The sequence below is a fragment of the Trachinotus anak genome, unplaced genomic scaffold, assembly GCF_046630095.1.
Source record: "Trachinotus anak isolate AG129_WGS33_773 ecotype Australia unplaced genomic scaffold, CSIRO_AGI_Tana_v1 ptg000005l, whole genome shotgun sequence".
Taxonomy (NCBI): Eukaryota; Metazoa; Chordata; class Actinopteri; order Carangiformes; family Carangidae; genus Trachinotus; species Trachinotus anak.
In genome coordinates this window covers 648,608-666,879 of record NW_027273856.1, presented here as the reverse complement: position 1 = coordinate 666,879, position 18,272 = coordinate 648,608, and the positions used below count along the sequence as shown (strand labels likewise).

General features: G+C 37.9%; 1 long non-coding RNA gene across 1 annotated transcript in view; it reads left to right on the top strand.

The window, feature by feature from the left end:
- LOC139621280 (uncharacterized) overlaps nucleotides 1–18,272 on the top strand; it is a 563,233-nt gene that overhangs the window by 522,238 nt on the left and 22,723 nt on the right. The window lies entirely within an intron of this gene.

Genomic DNA, 18,272 nt, shown 5'->3' with positions numbered 1-18,272 from the left:
TAATTTGTGTTTCTTTCTCAAACCTTTATTAGACTGCTGTAAGAATGTTCCTGCTTGCTACGATGCTTGAACTTACAAAAATGATTCACCATGCCCGAAAGATACACAACGCTGGTAACCCGCAGTACCTTGGAAATGAGACAAATTAAAAGCAAATTGAAATCTTTACCAACTACATTACAAACTTCAAAAACATCACCTTAAAGTGCCCCAGTTCAAGCACTTGAACAAAACAAAACCAACAAAACAGCTTGTGTTTATTTGTCGCTAATAACAAATATTTTCTCCTTAACCAACCTTGCTTACATGTAATCAGCTCAAAATAACCTTGAAAAATGCAAACAAGGCAATTGTGTTGAGGTGATTAATTCATTTCTAAATTGTTGTGCCTGACCGCATGTGGAACACAGTAAGATTAATTTTGTGAATTTATGTATTTTGCAAACGTGCTTTGGAAGTGTAAAGATGAATGTTTATTTGGATAAAGAAGCCATTGTATAATGTTACTCTCTGGCCCAAACACTGTAAGGAGCTGCACACATGCAGTCAAAGTTGTTTTAAAGTCAAATGGATTGTAATAGGAACCTGAGATGCACTCTGTCCCCTTACTCTGAGGATTAGGTAATGTGTAGAACAAAAGAGATATGAATAATTGATTGGCAACTGCATGCATTGCGGTCATAGACATTCAAGTCTACAAGCTTCCAACTTAGTGTGTGACTTTCATGTTCATGAGCAATTTAAGGAAGATCCATTGAGGGTTTGTTAGATCCATAAAGGGTTAAAATGTATTTAAAACATACACTAAGACTCCATTTACATGAGGTATTAATATGTCTCTAATGCGCAGCTCCAAAAGAACAACAAATAACAAAAATAGATACAAGAAGAAGAATAGGGGAAGATGGCAGTAAAGCTGCCTCTGTGAAGCTGCTGTCTCGATGTCATCTTTGACAACTGGAATGCCGTAGAAGAAAATGCTGTTTTATACAACTGACTAACGGCTGCTAGCTGCCTAGCTCCTACCTCGCTGGTTTGGAACAGTTGCACACAATTATGAAATTTCATGCATGTAGTTGTGATAGGTGAATTGACAAGACAACTGCGTGTACACTTGTCTTCAAAGTGGTCACATTGCGTCCTTGACCACCTCTGGAGGTGGTTTGGCTGATCGGATCACAATCTGTCCTCAATGGACAATACAGAACATTAAATCTGTCCAAGCACCTAACTGCTTGCATCTTCCTAATCACTGCTCCATTCATAATTACAAAATCAGTTTTTATTGACATTTTCCATTATAACACACTTGAAAAATGCAACTGCCCACACTTGCAGCAACCCCAAGTTGCTGAGCAATGAAAAATCCAGGTGTTTCATGTGATTAATCTTTCCAGTTGATTTGACGTAACTCTTTTGCTGTGTGGAGAAAAGCTACATTATGATATGACTGTAGCTCCCTTGGCCACATTGAGGCCTTTTTTTTTTTTTGAAGAAGCACTGTAATGGGGACTTCATTTTTTTTTTTTTTCTTTTGGGGCTATTCTATAAAAAGGTGCCAGTGTCTGAGGTCCCAGTGGTACCTATTACAGCAACCTAGTAGTCATTAATCACGGACGAGTAAGCATTTCAACACAGCATCCGCCCAGAGTTTCCAATAGCCATTCATTAACAGTTTTCCACCGCCATTTCTTTTCTTAGCATCTGCCCCTTACTCTCCATCGCTCCCACCTGGACTCTATGGAGTTCGTCCTCTTCTTGCTGACATACCTGTTTTTTTACAGTATTTCGTGTGTTATGTGGAAACTGTAGAAGAGGATGAGCTCACTGTTCAGGGCTTTTATATAATGTGGGAAAGCTAACCTTTGCAAAGTTTTTCTTTTTTTTGGTTTTCTTTTGTTTTGATTTTCTCATCCTTTTTAAAGTTGTTGTTTATCGGTAAAAACATATAGTATTAGGTGTTATCGTGAAAAGGTGCTGTCTGCTGAAAACTGACAGCATACTGTCTTTCATTGTGTTCGTCTTTCTGGGATTGTAATCAGGTCTACATGTAGCAGTGAGGCAGACATTGTAGAAATAGTTCTTTCGAAATTAAAGATACTGAAATACTTCGAAGATGTCATTTGCCATCAGGAAACTTGTCAGTCTGAAACAACTCAGTAGTTACTTCGGTACGAGGTACTGCTTTTTCCCATCTGTGAAACAACATGATGTGTGCGGTTCCGTTTCATTTCATTCGACATAGCAAAATAATCTGTCAAACATCATGCAATAGAGTGGCCAGTGGGGAAATTATACCTATTATTAATGGTCTCCAACATCTCTCAGGGGCTTTCCATTATAATTATTGACTTTTTCCCTTCTTGTCTCATACAGTGTTTTTACATTAAATTAGAGGGTCAGGGTCAGCATCTGCTAAAGCAGCTGCAAAACAGAAAAACAAAGCATGAATAATTTTGTGGTTGGTGATCTCTGAGTCAGATAAAATGAGACTAAAAACTGTAGGATTTATTTGGTTATTTTTATCAGAATTTGTGCTAAGTGTGTGTCAAAGCATTTCACAAGGAAGGTAATTGCGCCATGAACGTTTTCTAGGACCTTCAACAACAAATATCCTTGTTTGTCTTCGTAAACAAACCAAACTGGGCTATTTCAAGAAATGTGGGAAAAGTCTAGGCTAAATTTAGAGCTGTTTGCTTTGACTCAAAAGAGCAGCCAGTGTTTAAATTATTTACTTGATTGCCCAAGAGGATGACTGTTGTCCCTGTACTTATTGAAACGAACGGCTTGCCACCAATTACAGCAGGTGGTGAGACAAAATTAAAGCTATCAGACAAAAACCCTGACCTGAAAAAATCATTTTATGTCAACTGTCACTACAATTTTCTCTGTGCTTTTGAGTGAGCACCACTTAGTTTCATAATTTCAATTTAATAATTAAGGTTAAATATTAAAAACTCATTATCAAATTGAACTTACATGGCACCAGCAGTGCACTATTTCCTGGTTTGTCTTGCCAAGAAATGGGGCATGAAGCATGTTGAAGGTGGCCAAAAACCTGACTGCACAAACCTGAGTGATTTGGCTCTCTGTGCTGATTGATCGGGTTGAGCTCTCAGCCTGCTCATTGATATGCATCAGAGAAGGGAGCAACTTTCCTCTCAAAATAATTTGGCTACAATTACAGTGAACCTCACACCTCGGCAGCACCTTACTTAATATCAATCACCTGAAGAGGGCTAAGCCAAAGTGCTGATCAGCAGATAAGTATGGAGATCCTGCCTCTTCCTCAGCTTTCCTCATGTCATGCAGGACATTAACTCTCAGAGTAAGGTTTCCCTCAACATCAGCCTAAACAAAATGATTGCTAATCATTTGTCGTCTGAGCCCTGGAAGACTGTGGGTGTAAGTCTGCATTGATTAAATGGCAAGAGGGAGTGCCTGAATGAGAGGGAGCAGCCTTGTTCACTCGACTAATGCAGGTGACGAGGAAAAATGTGGCACACAGCAGAAATTGGCTAATATGAGGTCACCTGAGGTCCATAACATGCATGCCATGCCACTGTTTTGTGTCAGTTTTTGTAATTTATAACAGAATTTAATTCTAAATAAAATAGTACTAAACTGAAAAGGGTATTATTAACTTTAGATTTTGCATTCACATCTTAATGCTACTAATATTAGTATTTGCCCTCATACAGAGACAAAGTTATAACAGACTTACATTATTTGAACTTTAAAGTTTCCACATGATTAAGAAATCAAAAGTAAATACCCCCATGGCCACGTAAAGAATGGCAGAGCTATTAGTCATAACCTGGAACAAAATTAATAGGCCAAAGTCTACAGTACCATACTGCGGGTGCATGAGTAATGCAGGGTCTTGGCTGCTGGTACGTTTCTGAACAGAAGCTAACAGTACTTGCCAATTCCACGATAAATATCAAATAGTCTGGCGGCACATTTTGGAAATTGAGCTCCATGATGGAGTGGAAATTGCCATCAGGCTGATGCATTGTTAAAGACAAGCAGGAACAGCTGGTGGCCTTTTCCAAGATAATCCAACTCTTGATGTTTCTGGACATCTTGCTGGTGATAAGAGTCTGTGCCCTCCACTTTTCCTCTCAACAACAAACCTTCATCTCCTTGGTTTCTCAATAAAAATACATTAAATTCACATACGGACTTTGCAGTCACACACATGCTTACCATGCAGGATGCAAAGCCTGGAACCATTTGGACAAGGAGTGTAGGAGTCTGCATGTATGCAGAATCTTAACGACTGCTCCATTAACTCACAGTAATGATGCATGCCATCCTTCTGTTTGCCTGTTGGTGATTTGGAGATGGCACCCTGTTGCATGCCGTATGCCCTCTCTCATTCTGGCCAGAATTTGAAGCCTCACAAATGGAGAAATTTAAGGTGCAGCTGAGTTGTATTGAACAAAATAGTCTGCACTGTTAGGGCCTGGCATATGAGTGAGAGAATGGAAGAGAGAAGGATTGTGTGAAAGCCCACTAGGCCTATAGCTTTTTTTGCTATTGTGAAGTATATTTGTCTGCAGCCCCTTTGGAAGGCTCACAAAGCAGCTTGACGACTGAAGACGTGTTTTCTTTATGTGAGAACCAGCCTCTGTGATACACTGGGAAAATGCTATTTTTTACCTCCAACTGTTGTTTATGGGAAGCAAGTGTCAAAAACTACTTCAGTCTCCAAAGCCAAATTGATAAAAGTAACTATATGAAAAGTGCATGCTCTTATTTTCGATCACTCAGCGTTGTGTGAGAATTCAAAATTTGCTTGTGTGATTCTGAAACTCAACTTTCCTCTTTAAACTGTGAATGTGCAAAATGTATGCAACACTCGACACAAGAAAGCAGATGGATTTCTCCGCTGAATTTGCTTATTATTAAATTATATCAGCACACTGAGTCGCGAGGTGTATGGCCTAATTACTATTCTTTTGAAAAATCCTGGTGTTATTCTAGACTCATGCAAAATGGAGGACGATGTCGAGAATAAATTTGTTTCCTAAACTCGGAATGCAAGAGAATACATTATGCATGCCAGCAAAACTTTATAAGGTTATATTCCTTTAATTATGGCACTGAAGTCATGGCATTGACTTCAGTGTTAATAACAAGTAGTTCTGCTCTCACAAGCAAGGAATTCTATATTCAAGTAGAAAAGGCTTCTTTTTTTTTGAAAATGTAATTCTGATAATACCATTTCATATTTTCAATACCATTAACCTATGAAATGAATGTCCTTTAAGAGACTGATCAGTGTGACTAACCTCCTTGTACTGCTTCAGAACCTCATCAGATATAGTCTCTACTGTATGGTTTTGTGCTTGAGTGCTGTGTACGCATTCAGCAATTTGTGCACCGTCTATCTGCTGAACGAGTGCTCCAAATACACTTTTCCCTGCTAAGATAACGGCTGGATAATATGTTTGTTGTGTCAGTTCCTGGAATTACCTGACTCTCCTATTTGTCTCTGACTCTGGTTCTAGATACTTTTCTGGATGGTGCTCAGTATCTCTCGCTCTGTAATTAATCACCACTGGTAGTGTGCTATCAACCTTCCCTACACTTATCTGGATGTTTAGCCCCATGTATACAAAGGCATTACATTTTGCCCTTATGATGCCCAGTGGTCAATATGTACTTGTGCAAAATAGACAAGGGTTTCTTAATCATACGACTCTGAAGGATTTTCCTGCAATGCCAAGATAGTGTGTTTCTTTATGAGGCAACTAATTTTGGGGAAAAAAGTAAAGGAATTAAAGCTGTGTTTACCCTTTTTTTATTAAATAGAAATAACATTAAATCAAATGACTACATTTCTGAAATATGAAAAAAAAAAAGATCACCCACCTTTGCAGCTCTATAGAACTTTTTATAACCTGACAACTAAACTACAAAAATAGGTCCTTTATTATTACCTTCCGAAATGACCCATATTATATATATTACTTTTTACCCCAGCCCAGCACTCTAACAGTATCATGTACTAATTCTGCCTTTGATTCTGAGAGCGGATACCGTTTGTTTGGTCATAGTTCAATGTAAATGTAGGACATTTTATCTGTTCAGACAAACAAGATAGCTCTTCTACCCCCCTAGTGTAGTTAGCTTTAAAAAACTCATTACCCTTGATCTTGTCCTTGATGAACACACTAATGAACAGCAAACTCATTGCAAAGCAATTGTTAAACCAACTAGGTGTTTATTTGTAACCTAATTTCTCATAGTTTACACTTAGCTCTTTCACTGATACACCAACCATAGACTGATTTTGTAAGCTAAGATAGTTTGTCATTTAATTATTGTAAAATTTCCCCCAAAAAATATTTGAACTATTATTATCCAAATTGTTTAATGAGCGTAGCTCAGTAAATAAAATGTATTATAATACTGGGGATGCAACTGTCATGACACCATGACAGCCTCCCATTTGTGAAGCCAGTAGTAGAGGGCCCGAGACCTTTTACAGGAAGAATAATCCACAGGGAGCTAAACAATGTGAAGCATCACTGAACTGTAACATCTAATTATCAGGACCCTCTGAAGTGTATTGAATTTGTCAACCCATTGGAAAAAGCTGTTTCCAATGTTCAGTGTTTGCACCTTTACAAGACACCAATGTGTTGTTTCACCCTCCCTCAGAAGAAACAGTTTGGTTCGCAACCAAGATTCTTCCATGTCAAAGAGAGGGCAAACTTTAATGAAGACGCTGTAGTGATCGTTCAGACGCATGATCGTCACACAGCCAGATTGTTCTATCCTAGGGTTTTAACTTTTCTCTGTTCCCAGAGAAAATAAAACTAAGACATGGCACAAGTCTTAAGTCCTTTATTCTTTTTTTTGCAAGCTATTTTCAAGTGTTGCGTCAGTAAACTTCATATTATCTTCAAATACATTATTCACAAGTGAGTGTGTTATGAGATAAATCAACCCACCCCCTGACCTAACACCCTAGAAATCAGCTTCAGCTACCACTGTGTGTAACCTGAGGTAACACTCATCACGAGCTGTTGTACCATTATTGGAACATCCTGCAGCATGTCAGAGCTGCTTTCTAATGACTGCTCTCCCTGCTGCGTTTGATGTGTAACTTGTCACTCTATCGTCTACAGGCTAAACTAGAACCTAGAATGTTTTGATACATATGAGACAGAAAACAGAAAAAAAATTACTCTGAAATGCTTTTCATGCAACACCTTAAAAACCCTGGTAGCTTTTGGGTGCAAAGATTCAGTTGCAAACTTCTGCTCCATATCAGAGCTGAGAATAACATGCACCAGCAGGCAAGAGAGACACTGCATCAGGGACCAATTTACATCATGACACTGTCAAGATGGAGCCTCAGAGGTGTCACATCTGGAGGTGACTTGCACCAAGCAGTCTAAAATTATGTGCACATATATTTGAATATTATCATCAAGTTCATTCTGTCCTGATCTCAAAAAGCATGAAAATCCCGGGAACATGCAAATCACTCAACAAAAAAGTGTCTGTGCCATTTATTAGCATAGTAACTTTGTTGAAATTACAGGGTTTTAAAAGGGCACTGTGGTGGTATTATGTTTAAATATCTTCACAACATTGAGCTGAAAGAGCATATTAATTCCATTACACTGCAAATTTTGTAATTGATTATTTATTGCTTGACTGACAAGCAGTGCTTTTGTTCATTTACACATTCACAAATCTGCTTTTGAATGCCAGATCGGTCCATATGATGAAACCATCATTAAATCATTAGACGAGAGGAAAATTCTGTTGCCATCGTACCTTCTTTGAGAACATCAAGCCTTATTTTGAGGCTTTCCTGCTCTGTTCTTGATTCAACAGCCGATTTCACATTCGACCCAGTTTCAGCGAGGTTCTCTACTGGGACACAACCCAGAAGTGTCATACAGCAGAACCAGAATAATAAGGCCCTCCGTTCTGGAAATGAAAGCTAACCATAACTCTGTTTATGCACTATAGATTAACATACAAGCACAGCGTTTTTCTGTATGGGTGATCTGCTTATTTAAGAGGCACGCACAGTCGTCAGCTTGCGCTATTGTAATCAATGCGGATGAAGAAAAGAGGCACAGGGAAACAGACAGGATAAGTACAGTGTAATCCAATGCACACACATCTCATTTTGAAGGATGATTATGCACACCCTGCCCCTTGGATGTTAGTTTGGTATGGAAATGACAGCCAACAATTTTATGAGACCCTTAGGAATGTAATTAGTATTATAATATAATGTAATTAGTCTTACCATGCCATATAATCGCACAAGGCTTGGGATATCAATAGTTAATGTGCAAACTGGATCACAAACAACCTGATTAAATTTTCCAGCTTACTTTCAAAGAGCTAGTAGCAGTCTGCCAGCAGGTCTCACAGGGAATTTAATGTTTTTACTGAAGTTAGGGAAGTACATATTGTCTCTGAGGTGAACTCTGGCTGGCACAAGTCTAATTATAGGAATGCTGATATTGACAATGTGGTCTCCAGTGTGTGCTTAACCTAAAGAAGTCAAGATATCTAAATGTTTAGGTCAGTGTTGTTCAGCTCTGCCCTCGTGGCTCAGTGTGACAGTGTGGTAGCTTTTTCATAAATAACTGGAAGAACTCAGATTTTAGTGATAGGTACCGCACAAAGACACTGTACAGTAGAGTGGTCCACACGTCCAACACAGCCCTGTGAAGTACATTCCCCTTCATCAACACCATCTGTCAGCTTCCAAATGTGTCCACTTGAGTTGATTTATAACTGGGTGTTATTTAACACTGTTAATTATATAAAAAAGCAATGATTTCATATAACTGAACTGTCAGTGCTTAGCTTGGTTTAGTCAAGTTTGCTTTTGTACTAATGTTTGGCCATAAACTGCACATTCAGCCATTTATATCACTTTAAGATGACTATTCCTGTTTATTCATGACCTTTAGATAACCATTTTAATTCTTAACCCCTTAATTCAGCTTTCTGTTTGAACCATTTATCAATCACTTGCTATCACACTCAGTTGCAATACATAGTGTTCAGGTAATACAACTGGCTCAGTATGTGGATTTTGTTTCTGATCAAAACACAATTTCTATTTTTTCACATTAGAGGAGCTACTCATCATACTCAATAAGACAGCTGTTTTAATGTCCTATAAACTTTATTTTTGTATTGTAATATAATCATATTGTTGTCTTACTTAATAACTTGATGGGAGACTTTCCTATTAGTTTATTGTTATTACCCCTCCTGATGTGCAAATTGTCCTGATGTGCATACAGCGTAATGAAGCAAATAATTCCTCTTGATGCTTGTTATGATGTTTTAATCATGTCTCTAGTGCTCTCATTTTGGTGATATAATTACTGTGGCTTAAAGAAGAGTCCAAAAAAGTTCTTTAATTACATTTTTGTTATTGATGTGACTGTCAAATGAGACATATTTTTTACCTGACTTGCATTTAGAATGAAGCAAAAAGTGGCTATAGGTGCAAAGTAAACGGTGTATGTAAGATCCAGGCATGAGCACAGACAAGCTTCTGTGTTATCTAGGCCAGCTTGCTGGAAATTACACAGCCTCACTAGCTGTTTTGAGTGTCTTTGAGAGAGTGTTTCTCTCTCCAAGCATGTTTCCGCTATCCAGTCTCCAAAGTGTTACAGTCATAATTAGCCTAGATTAATGAGGAGGCCACTTCAGAATTAAACATATGAATAATAAAGGTGCTGTTATACAAACACTGTTTCATCTTTCATTGTAATCATACGCAGTACTCATGTGGGACAGTAAAAAAAAAGTATGTTATCACATTTATTAAGGCCTCGCTGACTATTTGTGCCTGTGAATATTGATGAAGTGGAGTCGCACATTTTTTTCTGTCGTGTCTTGAAATATAGACAACGGACTATTTACAAATGACATTTAAGAAGCCGTATAAATTAATCAAGTCGAATTTCCCCTTTTAATTACTTGGCCTTAGAAGGAAAAGGAAACCTTAATATACAGTACACGCCTCTGTCTGACTGGCATCATGAGTTGCCTTCTGACAATAGTCAGAATGCATTAAGAATGCCCCCTTTCTACTGCTCTCAACATTTACAGATAATTAAGCCCTGGGGAACAGATTGTGAGTCTGCTGAGAGATCTGAATGGCTAAAAGGAATAAAGCTGAGCATATCTTTGAGATGATCATTGTGCAAACAACTCTCTTCCCTTAGGCAATGAAGCCTTAAGCACCCATCAGATAAACTATGTACTATATATACTTTATATATGTATAAGGAAAGTTTAAATGTCTTCACTTTTTATTGCTGTTGAACACCAGGCTGTGAAAAAATTTCACCAACAGAATCAAAAAAGTGACACATCATTATACATACACACACACTCGGGGTATTCTGTGCATGCAGATTTATACACGTTGATTAAAAACATTCCTGCACACATGAATAAATGAAATATTCTGTATTTTGTGGCAGAATATTAATACAGAGTTGCAGCTAACAGGAAACCTACACCAAACAGGATAAATGAGTAGTGGTCACCTCTGATTTCTGAATGAAAGAGCCTCCATGTTTCCCTCATTTCTACATCTTGAGATGATTCCTTGATGGGCCAATGTTGCAGAAATTACTTCTGAAAATTGCTGCTGGAAAAGAGAATTCAATTTTTTTCTATCTGTGAAGGTTCACTAAAATGAGAAACACCACCATTCAGCTCCCTGCAAAAAAGGTTGCTTTGTACTATGTTAAATTTAGCATGACAGGATGAAAGTTAATTTCCACATTAAACAAATGTGCTGATCTCTGATTTTGGGGCAACAAACACAAAGCGCAGTGAGACCAGTGAAAAGTGGAGAGAAAGTAGAACAAACTTTTCCTCAGAATCCAGGCCAATGCTTTACCCCTCTGCCAAGTGCTGTGTTTTTTTTGTTTTTTTTTTCCCACAATGCCAGTGATGCTCTATGATTAGGTCTTTGTCTGAACTGTGTAGAAGCCCACACACAAATTCTTTTCTCTTAATTAGGGTTTTTAAAGCGCAAGAGTGGGTAGGAAGAAGACGGAAGGCTTCAAAACTGAGGCAAGAAAGCTAAATTTGATCTCTGGCAAAGGCAGCGCTTGCATCTTCAAGCCACTCGTGATCTTACTCACTGGAGATCAAGTTTAGCTTCTGTTCTAACCATCTAACTTCATCCAATATGTGATGTTTTTCAATGTGGCATGTCCGAGGAGAATAAGTAAAAACCCTTCAGGAGCTGTTGATGGTTGACCAGCAGGCATTAACAAAGACAGTTCATGTGTTTGGCAGCATGGACCCTGAGGGCCTTGGCAATTCAGCACCAGGCCTTTTTGATCTATAGAGAACACACCGTGAATGTCAGCACCAGGAACAGTTATTTCCCTGGGGAAGCAGCCAGTGGGGACAGCAGAATCCAAGAGGCTAAAAATATATTTGTATGAGGCGATTACAGGTATAAAGTCGGATGCGAACAGTGGAAAGGCTTTGAAATGCTAAATTAGTGTCTGCTCCCTGCCTGTCACTGACACTGAGCTCAAAAAGAATGACTGTCATCCTTTCCATTTCACTTGCATATACCATATATACCATATAGATTTGCACTATGTGTCCATTACATGACTAGATGGAGGAGTCCTAATTTTCTTTACTACACCAACAAGAAAATTGTGCTGTGATTGAAGATGTAGCTCATGCACTACAGTATAGGCAATGAGACTATTATCAAAAAGAAAAGATACCATCAATTTCATCACCAACTAGAGTCCAGGAAAAGAGATAATTTCACTGAACAGCTTTAGTATTGTCTGCAATGCTCAAGCTAAAGCAGAATACATCTGCATTAATGTGCTATACCCTTCTTATCTGCCTCTCCTACACCCAAATTGCCTATCGTTTGTAACCCTGCATGTAAGAAAAAATGTTAAAAAGATGCTTTCCTTATCAGCAGCCCCTCCAAATTCTCTCCATGTTCCACCTCCTGTTGATTAAGAGTACCCCCAGACACAAAAGAGCAAACACAGTTATCAGACAGGGATCAGGGAAGAAAAATAACCCTCACCATGAAGGCACCTCTCCTCCCCCTTTTCTGTGACTTCTCCAGCCAAGAGAGGGAGGGGACCCGCGGTCGAGGAGGACATATAAGTGTGCGGATGAGGAACAACTTGTCAAGATGGTGGATGATAAACAGAACGCTCCATGTGGGTGGAGGAACTAAGTGATGCCGCTTGCCCCTTGGGTGGCTTTACCCGCGTTTGTAACAAATGCGACTCGTGTCGCATTGGCATTCATCATTCAGACCTTTTAGGCAAGGTTTTACCTTACATGAGTCACAGTTTGTGCAGGATGTGGTCTGCAAGGGCACTGCCATAGGAGCTTCACTAACTGTTGTCAGCATGCCAAAGTGCATTAACCAATTATGTAAACTAAGTCCGCCATACCTACAGTATTTGCAAATAAGTCTTTGTTGGAACTGAGCTGGAGTAAGTTACTAAGAAATATCAAGGGGACTGTAACAATCCTGGCAAGAAGAGAGTGGCTGCCTGTATTATTCACAGTCTTTCAGTAAACTTTAAATGGTGAGGTGAGGTAGCATAAATGACACTGGCAAGACGCAATGTGATTTCACAGATCTAAGAATAAACCAGTGTTGCCTCACCACGCTCACAAGTAGAATTGCATTGGATTTTTGCTAATGAAGTGTTGAGGCCAGAAATCATGGTGTATGTCACCACATATCATCTATCTCCCTGCTTTTGTTTCTTCTTCTTCCACTCTGCTGTATCACTTTTGAGAAACTGAAGTGAAATTGATCAGAGTCATTAAAGATTTTGTCACTTGTTTTGTTTGGTTTTATTCATAATCTCTGTTGTATGAGATGATCAGGTATTTTTGGCGTCAGAAAAGATATTAGAAATCATTTTTCATGAGGAAGAAAAAAAAAGACTAGAATACATAATTATTTCAACATGACTCACTCTGGACACCAGAGCAGTTAATGTATTAAACACAGGTTTGGACAATGGCTTGTACAACTCAAGCCCACATAATAAAGAATTAACTATTTACTATTTGCCAAGGTGATGCATATTAAGCTATGTTTAACAATCTATCAGGCGAGGTCCCGACAGCCACTTGGTTGGGGTGATAGATTTCAAAGCAGGATGAGACATCAATCACTGTCCTGTGGTGATTGGTTGTTTGTGTGTGCGGCGGTGGCCCTCCATCTCAGCGAGGCGAAGGTTGGCTGATTGCTCCCTCTGCCTCGCTACATTCATTGTAGCTACCTGACACCGTGTTATACACCCAATGCTGAGCGTGGAAATGCTTATTTACACTTCGCTGGGCCGAGCCTCCACATGCGCAATATCATTTGGGTGTCTTGATGCTGAATTGGCTGGTGTACTGGTGTGAGCCGAGCAGGTTTAGTAGTCTGGTTATTGCCTCCCTTGCTGCTTTTGTCCATTTATTCCAAGATAGGTTAGATGGAGGAGTGTTGGTTGTTTGTTTTGTTGCCCAGCCTGTCTCCTGGCCCTGCTGCTACGATAGCTGACTGACAAGTGGTTAAGATGTCTCTTTGTGCTTATCAAAAAGTTGGCACATAAAGGTGAACCGCTTTGCTCTCTATCTGCTTTGAAGCTGCAAAAGAAATCAGGTTTTAGGAGCTACAAAGCAGCTACAACAGCAGCTGAAATTACAGTATACTGTGTAAAAATACAGTGAGCACCGACATTTATATTGCCATAACCTCCCTTTCCAACAACTAGACTTAATTTTAATAATGTGACTGAACAGATTTATCCTTATGAAATTATTTTTTCATAATGTTTAGTATTCCTGCACTCCTTTATTGTAACCACAAATATCATAACATTATGACTGTAATGTTATTCACCATTCTGCTTTCACCCTTGTGGGCTTTTTCTTTGTCTTGTTATTATCATCATCACTTGTGTTGCACATAACTGTGAGCATTTTTTTAAGCTCTTCTATGGTTAGTACTTTTTCCAACGGCTACCTAATTGTGGGAAATTATCCCTAAATCTTATTATTGCTTAGGAATTTCCAAAGTTTGTGCCACATCTCACACATAAATGCTAAGCATGGTTAAACCTGCAGTGTTAATATGTTACAAATCTTCAAAGTCCCTAAACAGGAGGGTGAAGCATGTTTACTGACCAATGAGAGGAAAATGTTTTCATATCACAGTGCTCTATATTTATTTTCTTGACAGAAATGGGTTGAGAATAGGCAACAGAGGAGAGAACAGTTTGAATAGGGTTTGTGAGGCAGCAGATTTATTTTGATACTCCCTGAGGTTTTTTCAAACCTCCATGCAGGCGTTCTGTCCCATGATGCAAGTGTCTTTAATTGTCTAATAGACCAGAGTCAAGCCGTCTTTAGAAGAAAGTAAACATAGTGAGTGTTTGACTTAGTTGATATAATTGGTCATTCACTGAGTAAAAATATATGCAAGTTATTTGTAGGAATAGTTGCACAGTTTCGGAAATAGATTAAATTACTCTGTACATTTGTACAGTAAATGTATGTTAAGCCACTTAGCTTAGCTTAGCATACAGACTAAAGAGGGAGAAACAGCTTGCATGGCGTTTCTCCAAAGGTAGCAAAATTTGCCCACCAACACTTAATAAGCTCACAAATCAACAAATGACAACTGTTGCTGGCAAACGTATTCAGCTCTGTGTAATTAACATTCATTCTCTGAGCCCAGCAGCAGAAATTAAACTACTTGCTCTTGTGAGGTTAATATACTCACTGTCTGCATGTTTATGCTGATGCGAGTATCCTTGGGCATAATGTTTCTGTGGAAGATGAAAGATTGCCTTGTAGTGTCCTGCACTGGTCCAACAAAGCTCGGTACCAGAACTGACCCGTTACCTGTTATCTCTAAATCAAATACGTACAATGTCATTGTTGTTTTTAAATTTTAGTTTTTAAATTTTACTGAGTAATGTTATCAACCATTAATAATAATAATAATAATATTATTAAATGTTTGTTTAATCAGTTTTTCATTTAGCCTATACGTTGACTTTTGAGTAGTTTGAAAAAAGGAGTTACTGTATTTCGCATTGGCAATGCTAAGCTTACTGGTCCACAGTCAGTTGCACACTTCAGTAAAGACAGCTTTACTGCTACTGAGCATCAAAGAGGTGGAGGGTGTCAAACAGAAGGACACAAAAAGAAGAAGTCAGACAAGGAATCCCAAACATTCTTGTCCAGATGCGATCTGACATATCAGTGCACATCCTCTTTGTCCTTCATGTAGTGACTAGTTCTCTGAATTATGCATTTGTACCCAATATTTTGAAAGTGTTCAACACTGCAACATTTTCTTAAAATAAGTTTTGATTTGTGTACACAGAGAACAGAAATTGTAAGAAAAAAAATGTTGCAGAGAATAAATATGCTCAGAATGTATTAAGTTCAAAAATAAAGCTTAAAAGCACGTCAGAACGCAGAAGCTTCCCAAATGATCACATGTACCAGATCTCTTTCTTTTGACACATTTCCTTGTTTTTTTCAGAGCATTTTTAATGCGACTATTTGCATAATCTTGACAGACACCATTAAGACAAATTAGAAACCAATCATTTTGCCTGACTTTGATGTCATATAGTATCTCTGCCTTAACATAGGTTTAAACATATATATAATGTTATATTAGTAATTTGTTATATCAGTCTCTAAAAAGCAATATAAGTGCAGAGATGCTGATAAGCAGTGAGTGAATGACTTTGCACCTACATTAGATGAGATTGGTACAGTCTATTGTAATTGGTATGGTCTTAACTGTTATGCCTTCTCCAGATGGCTCTCCTCAATTAAGCTATTCTTTTTCAACACCCTGAAGAAAGCAATATGGGCGCTCAGACTCTTGACAGTTACATATATTTTGAGTGTGTTGCTGCGCCCTTCACAGAATTAACCATAGGGGTGTGAACATTATTAGAGTCAAATTAGAACCCTGCTGTGTTTGAAACCACATGGATAATTGTGGAATTTTTAATCATTGTTCACAAACACTGAGGAGAGGTCAAATTAACCACTGACTGACCTTCCTCATCCTTTATGATATATATAAAAAGGAACACAGACACCTGTATCACTGAACTCTTTGCTGTTGCCACTTCTAAAATAAAATTATTCTTTCTTTTGTGTTATGACTATCCTCCTCATTCCTCTCTTCTCATATATGGTATAATAATTTTTATAGTTGTGATCCAAGGAGGGACAGCAAAAATGTTAAAAATGGCAGAAAACACATCTGTTTATGTGATTTTGACTGAAGTATATCAGGGACTTATGTGGACATCAAGCTATTATTTCCGGCATATGTGACATGTTAGAGACAGATTTCTGGTGCTTGGGAGAACACCTGCATGTCTGATCGCACCTCAACAACCCATTCATAGAGGGTTAAGTAAAAATGAAGCGCTAATATCCCCCGGGTCTGAGCTGTCTTGCTGCGCATAGCAGGACATACAATATGACCAATACATTTTAATTTGTTTTTAGTATAATTTTTGTATGATCCACTAGAATTAAAGCACTGTGTGGTGCCTGTCTGATTACAATGCCCTTTCATTCTGACAGGGGTCAAAGATAATAACTAGATTAGTTGATTGCTGTCTGGATCAGGCTTTAAGTACCTTACTGTATGATTCAAATTAAAGACACTCTTTGATCAGCTTTTAAATTTGTCGCTGCTTGTAACATGACAATGTTGTACACCCACTGACTGTAGGGCCCCAAAGTGTACAACATTAAATACTTACATGACTAATACGTGTAAAATATATAAACACCAGAATTAAGAAGTCATTGAGGAAAATGTGAAAAATAAACTCATTATTTTAAAATGTTATTTCATCATCATTACATATTTCCAAAAAATGTTTCAAAATCTTTTTTTTTTTTTTCATTATTGAAATTTGTATGTCAATATACCACTGTTCAAAAGTCGGTTTCATGTCACTAAGACACCACACCATTGTGTTATTGCACTTTTTTTACTTTTCATAAGCATAGTGTTGTGACTGCCTCCTCATATATTATATGCTCCCTGTATGAAACTGGCATGCCATAAAATGTAACATTACTAAATAAAAAGTCACTTAATATGACAGTGTAATTGCGAAGGATGCCAACATTAAATAGAAACAGATTTTTGAAAATGAGAATTTTGAAATAAAAACATCTACAAAGAAATAAAAATGAACTCCAATACAACTCTGAAACTGAAAATAAGAATAATAAACTAACATTTAATAATAATGGGTTTAGTTTTATTCATTTTATTTATTTATTTATTGGTTCATTTAAATTCATTCATTCAATTAATAAATTATACAGCTCATTGATGCTCATTTTTTCCTTAATTTCTTATTTGTTTATTTAATATTGAACACTCTGAGACTCCATACATGACCAGACAGTTCATTTGACAGTGTTGAGAATGTATCCTCAGAGGAAGCTTTAAACTGATACCTACAATGGAGAATTCAGCAAAAGTTAATGACTTGCCACTTCATCAAACTGGTTCTTCAAGCAGTTTTGATGATATCATCTAAAAGGTGCTGAAAGTCTTTTTACATGAAGCGTATGAAGAGTTGTCTCAATCCAAGGATATTCCATATCAGATAACGTACACAGATATTACTCAATATAATTAATGTGAGCAGAGATCAAGTGCGTATTATACAATTCATCCTAATCAGGATCATTATCACAGAGGAAGCATTTGATGGTTGAATTTCAGAATAGTACACATCTCTTTGACATGCCCAAAGCAGCCAATACAGTACTTTCATCTTGTGAACTATCACCTTTCAGGTTGCCTCATTACACGCCTTGATCTTTTATGCAGTCGGGTAAAAACAGAAGCCTTGCATTGCTTTGATCTCCGGTGTAAAAGCTCCCCAAGAAATGACAGTGTTTCAAGTTGAAAATGGCATTAGATAGACCACATTAGACTAAAATATTGTTTGATATTTCAATGCATTATTGACCATGAAACAAAAGGCAAAATATTGACCTCATCAAATATTGAAGGGGGTATAACCAATTGTGTAGATCAACAAGGCTGTCCAAAATGTTGCCCCTTTGTGAGTGAAGACATTTATGTGAGTCAGGGCCACTGGGAAAAGTGCACTAACATTTGCAGGTAGCGTAACTACCACTGGAGAGCTACTATTTTAGAACTCATCTGAACTGCGTAA